We start from the raw sequence: 10,847 nt of genomic DNA, 5'->3' as shown, positions 1-10,847 counted from the left end.
TATTAATATTTAAATTTTAAATTTTATACTGTAAATCTTAATACTATAAAAATAAAGTATTGACTCAATTGTTGGCTTTCTATATAAATGTGAGGTAAATTTGTATGTATGTCACCTTAAAAAAAAACATGGAAACAAGAGTCATCCATGTTCTCATGAACCAAAAACAAAGTGACAATAAAAAATGACATTTACAACCAAATAAAATAGGCAAGCTTATAAGCTATATAACTTAAATGTAAAAGATAATAATAATTGTTGTAATCCAGCAAGAAAAGAAGAGATTTACTCTTAACTAAATAATATTTACGGTTAGGAAAAATATAGGTAGACAATGAAAATATTAAACAATGTCAATAATTGATATATCGGATGTTCAATTCACTAGGTGTGCGAATAGTTATCATAATATTAAGATTTAGGTAGGTAATTTGATGGTTTAGTGTGTTTTTATTTTATTGGACTAATTTTAGAACTCATTGTTCACATTGTTCACAAAAGCTAATGTCTACTTAGTAAAGTTCGAACTGTTATTTTAATAATTACTTTATATTAACTAATATATTTATTCTATTTGTCAAAAACCAAAAGAACCTTCTAATTCAATATAAAATTAAATTATCTATATGTATTTATCATCATTTATGTTTCTCTTTCCCTCTACCTATGAAGAAAGAAAGAAAAAAAAAAAACTTACATATGGAGAGAAGAATAAAAGAAGGACTTCCGTACAAATGGAGGAAGGTCCCACAATAATTCCCACCTATTCAAATTAAGACACTGATAGAAAATATATTCTTCTATTTCGATCATAGGAAACAAAGGAATCCATGAACCAAAACATACACCAAGTGATCTTTGCATGTTTTATGCGATACATCACCATCTTAATTAGGCAACCTACGAGTATAAAAAATTCACATATAATTGATTTTATGTGAAATTAATAATTGAAAGTACTTAGATAATAATTTAATCAAACTTATTAAATTATTTAACAATTTTCAATTATCAGTTCTATATAAAGATAATTACATATGAATTTTTCACCGATAATATTTGGTTATTATTAAAATGATAGGAAGCAAGTGTGTATATAACTATATAATAATTTCTTTTATATAATAATGTAATTTAAAATACCATGATGAATATTAGGCTCATTTTTTTTTATATTGAGTTATGCTTGGTTATAGTATATACAGGTATTAGACATAGGTGTGGAATAGACTTTTCTAAACAATGACATAGAGAAATCGAACCGTCCAAATTCTTTGTTAGAAAATTCGTTGACCACAAATCGGACCATCCGATTATTTTTTTTTTTTTCTTAAAATGAAAATGACCCTCCGTTTACACTTTTTGTTTTTTTCTTAAAATGAAAACGGACCCTCCGAATTTTATTAAAAAATATTTTTTTTGTAGATACCTTCTAATCGGACCGTCCGAGTTCCTTATTCTAAAATTTTCGGTCCGATTTCAGCCACTGACATCACATGCAGGGAAAGCACCCTTATTCTCCCTAACATTGTATCACCCCACACTCTCCTCTGTATTAAAAATAAAAATAAAAAGCGTGAATATTATGATGGTGCAATATAATGGTGTTGGTTTACGTTTTTTAATTTATGTTGGATTCGAAGGGCACCCCGTCCTTACATTAAGGACCTTTCGGACTCCCACATGGGAATATGTACCTTACTACCCTTTTCCATGCACATTACAACATTCAACAACCCACCTTCACTTTTTGCTTGTGCCATGAAAAATAAACTTGGTACCACATTTTGATTCTTTTTATTATGATCGAATTTGAACCCTAGCTTTCCGCCAAGAACGACATTTTAACAACAAATCCATTTTCAAATGCTTTAATTAAGTACCTTTCTTATTATTGTTTACATTTACTATAATCACGGATAATTCTCACGCACCGCCATGCCAATCAACACCGTTTGATAGTGCATGCACCTAGAAAATATATGTTCATAGAACATATCCGATCCAAAGTGTTTTCTTTTGGATTCTTGGACTAGATTCTGATATGATTATACCCAGTCTTTTGTTAATTTCTTTTCTAATGAAGAATAATAATCTAACTTGGTTAATATGCAGGGTATATACCTCACCTTGTGTTGTGATATATATGCTTTCAATCCCGTTACGTTATTAACAGTATTTCTGCCAACTTCGGCTAACTTTTATTTATGATTGTGTTTAATAGAAGTGTCTTTGTAAATGTGTCTAATAAAAATATTTTTTTTTATGACTGTGTCTAATAGAAGTGTCTTTATATATGTATTTTCTAGATGTGTCTTCTTATACATGTGTTTAAAATATAATAATTAATTATTATTGGCAATAAATTAGTATATTAATACCTTGTACTTTTCCATATGCTTTTGCATAGGTTTTACACCGTGATAGAGATATAATTATTTATGTGTTTTCTTTTATATCAATTTAAATTTTTTAAAAAATAACTTCATAACTTGCTATGAAGCACGGACACTTCGTTGAGTTGTCGTGTCCATGTGTCGGACACATTTCGGACACCACACTCACCGACACTTGTCCGAAACGCGTGTCTGCTGTGTCCAACCGTGTCTTAATAAAAAATAAAAAAAAATTCTGGACACACCTGAACACACCTAAATACCATCACGTGTCAGCGTGTCCTGTCTTATTCTTAACATATATTTTTAAAATAAATTTAGATATAGTATATATTATTATTTATTAAAACAAAAAAATATTTTAAACACTTGATATAATTAAAATAAGACATTAAAAATAATTAAAATTTTTAATTTATATTTTAATATCAATAAAATATCAAAATATCATTACAATTTATCTAAAAAATACTTTATATTTTATATATATGTGTGTCCCCGTGTCATGTAAGATTTTAAAATTCGCGTGTCAGCGTATTTCGTGTCGTGTCGTGTCCTATGTCCGTGCCAGTGTCTATGCATTATAGATAACTTGATATCAAAATTTTCATTAAAAAAAATAAAATAAAATATAAAATTCGATCATTATTGATAAAAAATCACATGTATGAATGTATGATGTATGGATTCTCAATCCACAACATACATATATATATGTATATGGCCTGCCAAATTAAAGGGTAAAAGAGAATAGAAGACTTATTGGCATTCAAAAAGTAATTTGAATTATATATATATGAACATGCTTCACGTTGACTCATCTTTCTCCATGCATGTGCTATAAAGTGAGACTGTTATTATTGTTATTCATGATCTCCGCTAAAATTTTATAATTATGGTCAGCGTTTAATTTCCTGCGACATACTTATATATTACTCGTTCAAATTAAAATTCGAAACAACATTCTCTAGTTGGTTCTCTATGCTTTAATTTGTGTTCTGCAATATGGAATCTTTGACCTTACCTATAATAATTTAGATTTTTAATATAAATCATTTCATCGCATAATATTATAATTTTTACGGGTAAATTTTACTTAATTCTTTTTAAAATAAAAAATAAATTACCTCTTATAATACATAGTGATTATTGATAAATTATTCTTCACCTATAATTTCAAGACTCGAATGATATCGATGAATAATCCAATTGTTATCTCTAATAAGATCGAAAGAAAATTTTAAAATAGAGAAAGCTGAAAAATTAATAGACATGCTCGTTGAAATTGAGGATTAAAAGCGCATGAATAAATTTGAAATTCTAATCTAATTGGTTAAAAATGGTAATTAAATTTGAAAGAAATTAGGATTTCAAAATTGAGGAAGAAGATGTGTGTTTCATGGGAATCGGACTATTAAAATCACACTGTTTTCAAGTTTTAACAGAACTCAATATAAATTAAAAAGAAAAAAAAAAGATTGATAATGTGATTATGTGAACTTGTCAAGGGTGAATTGAACATTTTTTCCATTAATTAATTCATTAATTTCACATGTTTGACATTTGATTTATCTATATTTTTACTGTTTTGACCGTTTTTTATTTATTTATTCATATTTTTATTTATTTTGTATTATTTTTTAATTTTTTATTAAAAATATTTATCAATAATCACTAAATATATCACAAAAAATAATTTATTCTTTATTTAAAAAAAATTGGATAGAATTTATCATATTAAAAATATGTTAATAATAAATATATAATTATATATAAATACATCATAACTAATTTGATAATTAATTTTTTATGTATAATATTTTTGAAAAAAAAAATCAAATTTAAAACTCCAAAAAAGATAATTTTGTATAAGAGGTGTTATTTAATAATTAAATTTTTTTTGAAAAAATGGTTTCTTGGCATGACACTGCTACTTCATTAATATATTGTATTAATTTTGTTTATTTCCTATATTTGTTAGATTGAGTTACCCGCAAATTAAAAAATTCCAAGGTGACATTCATTCATCTTATCTACATCAAAATATACACAAGAAATTAAAGAGCGAAAGGCTAATAAGAGTTAAACGAACTTGTCATGCTGGTTTAATTTGAAAAGCATCAATCCAATTAAATAATTACACACACACAAAATTGTCAAAAGCATCTTTCGCTTTAGAACTAAGATCTTCAAGGCAAGGGCCCTCGTATTTTGATTACTAGATATGAAAATAATAAATTCAGTTTTCGATTATAATATAATCCACGGACCACGGGTATGGATTCTTATATTAATTTGGATTAATCTTTACATACAAGTGTTTTGCATTTACAAGCTTTACAAGTTTGAACGAAATCCACCCATTAAACGCGCTGCTTATGTTACGTTCAAATCAATTAACGCACAAATATATAACTTCCATTTTTTAAAAGATTTCGTTTCTTTTTTTGAGTTTCTTGCTAAATTTGTTGATCTCCCTCGTTCGTTCTCTCTTTGCTTCGTTTTTTTCGATTTTCATGGTTTTTAAAATCAAGTTTTAAAATCGTTTTGAAGATAATGGAACTTCAGAAATACACCCAAACGATTACATAAATACACCCAAACGATTACAGAAATATATTACAGATATACACCCAAACGGTTACAGAAAGGATTACAGAAATATACCCAAACGGTTACAGAAATACACCCAAAGGATTTAAGAAATATACCCAAAATAGGGGAAGACAGTATATTTCTTCTTGAAATCTTTTAATGTTTTGCTGGTTAAAGATGAGGCACATGGCAGAGACAATCTAAAAAAAAAACCTAGAAGAACAGTAAAACAGTACCTTGAATAATGTTTCTTCCTTTTTTCTGGTGATTTTTGATGGAGGTTTGTATCTTTTCTTTTTTATTTCTTCTACTCTTCGCGAGGAGTTAAAACATTTCTGCAGAATCGTAGTAGTTTGTTTCAAATGTCCCTTGAATCTTGATGGTTTGCGTTTTGATTGAGAAAGAAGAGGAAGAGTGAACGTGTTGTAGAAGGGGCGCGTGTTTTTTTCTTGAACTTAAAACAACTTGTATAGCTTGTAAGCCAAAAAAGCTTGTATGTGTAGCAGCCTCTATTAATTTGCTAATCTATTTGTAACAAGTTACAAGAGATTTCTATGATCAAGTCAATTTAGATCTAACAAGTATAAAATTTAAAGTTAGATAACATACCTTAACGTGTTATAGTAAGCATTTTAATTTAGATGTGAATATGATCCTGTGTTCTCAAGAGACACGAATCGTTTCTGTCCTTTCAAGTTTCTAAAGCATTTTCTTTAGTATATATCAGCTTTTGGGGGTCTTATATATATATAGTGTAATAGTCAAGTATTCCCTAGAAAAATATTTTTCATTTTCTGAAAATAGTAATATTAGGGATAAATTAAAATAAATAATCAAAATTTATCGTATTTAGTATTTATTAATTGTTGTAATAATTAATAAATACTAAATAAAATAAATTCTAATTGATTTTGACTATTTTTTTGTTATCAAATGTTATCGCTCTGAAAAAAGTCCATTGTGGATGCTAATAAATTTTGACTTATGGATTTTATACCTCACCAAATTTACTTATAACCTAGTTAAAAGTGAATTTTTACCCTAATAAATTTGTTTCACTGCCTTTTCTGTTCAGATTCCTAATCTTACTTTTCAGCCTAGTAAAATTACTTTTATGTATTAGGAGAGGTATATATATATATATATATAATGAAAAGGGAAAGGACAACGGACTAATAATTATGATAGTAATGTTAAAGAATTAATTTTTTAGTTAATATCAGTTATTTTTTAAATTATTTTATTTATTTTAAATTTTAAATTTTATATCATAAATATTTAACTTTAAGTTCTATATTATAAATTAAAAAAAAACAAGTAGTTAATATCAACTAACTAAAAGTTAATTTCTTATATTTTCTCAATAAGTATTACTCACTACTTTACAAAATAAAATGTACATACACAACTATAGGATGCAAAATAAAATAATTTTAGATTATCTTAAATTAATTTCTTATTGTTTTCTAAATATTTATTATCTTTTCCTAAAAGTTTGAACTCATAATTAAATAGATATACAAAAATAATTATACTTATTTTCTTTTTCCTATTTTTATTTTCATCAGTCTCAATCATACTTTTATTAAATGGTAGAAATAAAAGAGAGGGTTATTCCTTCAAGTCCTGCATTATAAGCCCTAGTCATGCTTGCAAAAAAAAAATCCTCACTAAAATAAGACAAGGAGGATTACATTTATTAAGATTTTTATATTTTTTTTTGTTGCCCATGGTATCCCCAACCCGACAGGCCAAGGACTAATCTGTTGCGGATCGGAGCTCCATTTAAGGGTTTGCCGCTGACCAATGGGTTGCTGCATGCACAAGGCGGGATTCGAACCCGCGACACTTGCTTAAGCAGTTAAGCGGATGAGTGAGCTAACCACTCGACCAACCCAAGTTGGTTTATTAAGATTTTTATATAGATGTTAACTTGATGAGAAGAGTTTCTCTTACAATAAATTTAGCTTAACATGATGACTAGAACAGGATATAGTTGATGGTGAGTTGTAAAGCCTTGCACAAGTAACATGCAAGCCTAGCATACCAACATTATTATGTATCTCTCTCTATCTTTGTTACATTTACAAAGTGTCTCAAACACTACCATATATAGTACTGTCCAAACAAGCCCTAACGTACAATTATTCAATTTTAAATCACATCAATTACCTTCAATGCTTCATAATATTTATCACTTTGATTCAATAATTTAACTTAGTGTATCTTCATCAGTTATGTGTCTTGAAATTTGACTTGTTTCTATCTTAGTATTTTTGTGATGAGAAGGTCAGAACTTGATAGTAGCATTAAATTATTATATTTGATATATGACATAGGAAGACTTTCAAGTGTACTGTCGTATCGGTGTATTAATAATTTTTAATCATTAATTTTAATTATATATATTATATATATTTTTTATAATTAAGATCAACAGTTAAAAATTACTGAAATACCGATACGACGGCACACTTAAAAATTTTCCTGTGAGATATATATGTATATACGTACTCACATCATCATTCCTTAGTTCTGATCACATGAAACTTGGTGCAGATATATATTTATTTATTGGGAAATATAACAAGAAAGAATGGGCTAATTAATAAGAATAATATATAATTAATTTGAATCGTTCAAAATTCATGATGCATGCAGCTCATATCGTGTAAAAGAGAAGAAAAGCTGAAATGCCAGAAGGAAGCAGGCCATGAACAAGCAGCAATTAAAGGACAAGAATTGAAGTTGCTGATGCTGCTGAATCTCGTAATAAGTGGTAGCAGCAAGGTGTCTTAATAATTCATTGGTGCAATCAACGGTTCAACAGTACTACTTTATTATTTTTGTTAATGTTCCAAGTGTAAGGAGTAGTGTATGAAATTAGTCCCACGTTAAAAAAAATAAAGAAAAGTGAAGAGTTTATAAAATGAAAAATCTATTAAATTATTATCTTAAGATTTTGAGTTAGATGTAGTATTTTCTCATCTTATGAATGCAACTCTTATTTTCTCATCATTTTAATTATTTTTAGGGGTGAGCACGGGTCGGTTTGGTTTGGATTTATTAAAATTAGAACCGAACCGATAAAAAAATAATTGGTTCGATTTGGTTCGAATTTGTATTTTTTTTGTATATATACTCGAACCAAACCAAACCGATTAAGAACGGATTGGTTCGATTTGGGTAATTGGGTACCCAATGACTTTGAAATTCATAAAAAAAAAAACCAAATTTTTATCTTAAAAATTCAACAAATACAATAAACATGTAACATCAATAGAAATAATCCAAACATGTTAAACACCAAATACATTAAAAACTAAACTCATTAAAATCCAAACATATTAATAGTGAATAATCTTTGTCTAATAAAAAAGTCATATATATATATTTAATTAATATATGATCGGGTTCGCGGATTGGTTCGGATTCCGCACCCCCCATAACTGATACCCAAACCAATCACTAACAAAGACCATCGGTTTGGTTCGGGTTAAATCTGATTATCCGTTGGTTCTAGAACTAATTTAATTGGTTCGGTTCGAATTCGGACAGATAATCAGGTACCCGCTACCCGTGCTCATCCCTAATTATTTTTGTTCTTTAATTTACACATGTTTGTTTTCTTTTTTTCTGAAGGCGTCCAAATAAGATATTTGCATGCAAAATGTGTAGTGTTTATTTTTATAAACATTCGAGGGAGACCATGATCTATCATGATGCGCCGTCCTACACTAGCAAACATAAAACTCCCATAAAATCTATGTGCTGATGAGTTCATCTACAACATTGGTAATGGCATTATACACTAAAATAAAATTAACAAATAGAACTAATACATTTGTTGCTTTGATCTTTGTAATCATCACTAGTAGTCTTTTCAATTACTAAATGTGAAAGGTATTCAGTTTTATTTTCTTGTTTTTAGAAAAAGCAATATTCTAACGTACCAACATGAAATGTTTTATCATATATATATATATACCATTTTGTTAATCTTTTTTTCGTAAATTCCTTTTTTATCAGTGCCTACAAAGCACTCTCGCAAAATATAACAAATTTAAATTGAAGTATTTAGCTATTCGAACGAGCAAAAAACAGTGGGATTCAATTAAAAACATAAAGTAGGAAACATGAAGAGGTGGATTCGATGGGGATCCCTCTTTGACCAATTCATCATTTTCATTATTAAAAACAATTTTTGGCTGGTCCTCATAGTGCCAGTGTGTGCTACTTAATTATTTTTTTTAGGATCTTATTTAACCTATAGATATGCAGGTATGGGATGTTATTATATAAAATATATATAGTACCAAATTCACTATAAAAAGAAAGGACATCATAAAATTTGGAAAATTTTCAAGTGTACCGTTGTACCGGTGTTTCATTGATTTTTAACCGTTGATCTTAATTATAAAAAATATATATAATATAGAAAAATTTTCAAGTGTGCCGTCATACCGGTATTTCAGTGATTTTTAACCGTTGATCTTAATTATAAAAAATATATATAATATATATAATTAAGATCAACGGTTAAAAATTACTGATACACCGGTATGACGATACACTTAAAAATCTTCCTATAATATATATAATTAAAATCAACGATTAAAAATTATTGTAATACCACGGTACATTTGAAAACTTTCCCATAAAATTTACTTCTTCTATACCTACCTGATTTACTTTTTCTTTTTTCTTTTAAATTCTTTTTTCTTTCTCTCTTTTTTTAGTATATATAGGAGTATTAGTATGAATACTGATCAAGTAAGATTTATGTATGAACGATCTCATAACACATATAACGTAATGATGTCCTTTGATTAATTAAATTTATCGTGCAGAAGAAGTTATCAGTGGTGTAAGTGAATTAGATTAATAACCGAAGTTGAACATGTTTAAATAACCCTTTTCACTTTTTAAAATAACACAAACATGTTTGTCATTACTACTGTATTAAAAATATAAATTCAATAGTCAATAAAGAAAAGGGAATCGGAGAAAAAGGGATGTCCAGCCATGGACTTGGATGCCACTTGTTTTAGGCATTTTTTTGAAAATAGGATAAGATAAAATAACAAGAATAAAATTAAAAAAATAGAAATATATATTTTGTTTAATGATAAACTAAAATAAATTATGAAAGTTTAATTTTTTTTTATTCAAAAAATTTAGGAAGAGAAATATAATTATAAAAAATTCACAATAATAATAAAATAAAAAATAAAAAATAAGTTGTTTCTTTATAGTGTCTCTATGTCTTTTTTTTTGGACAAATTCAATATATCTAAATACAGTATCTTTGTAAATATCTCATCTGTTAAATATTTGTGGCCTCAAATCAATTTTTTAGGGTTAGTAAAATATTTTGTGGCCTCAGATCAATTTTTTGTGGTCAGTAAAATGTGTCTATCTCTACAAATAAATGTAGTCTTAGAGTCAGTAAAATGTTTCACAACAATAATAAAATAAAAAATAAATTATTTCTTGATAGTGTTTCTGTGTCTTTTTTTTTGACACAAAATACATTAATTTAATATATCTAAATATAATATTTTTGTTCATATCTCATCTGTCAAATATTTGTGACCTCAAATCAATTTTTTAAGGTTAGTAAAATGTTTTGTGGCCTCAAATCAATTTCTTATAGTCAGTAAAATGTTTTGTGGTCCTCTACAAACAAAGGCAGTGTCTTAGAGTCAGTAAAATGTTTTGTGGACTCAAATCAATTTCTTACTACTTGTACTTATATCTAACAATAAAGATTAATATAGAAAATCAATTTGCAATAATTCCAATATTCCTCTTCTAATGGTGGACCTTAAGATTTTACCATTTATGTGCACACAT

The sequence above is a fragment of the Arachis hypogaea genome, chromosome 14 (genome assembly GCF_003086295.3).
Source record: "Arachis hypogaea cultivar Tifrunner chromosome 14, arahy.Tifrunner.gnm2.J5K5, whole genome shotgun sequence".
In the NCBI taxonomy this organism is placed as follows: domain Eukaryota; kingdom Viridiplantae; phylum Streptophyta; class Magnoliopsida; order Fabales; family Fabaceae; genus Arachis; species Arachis hypogaea.
Note: the sequence above shows the minus strand (reverse complement) of the source record.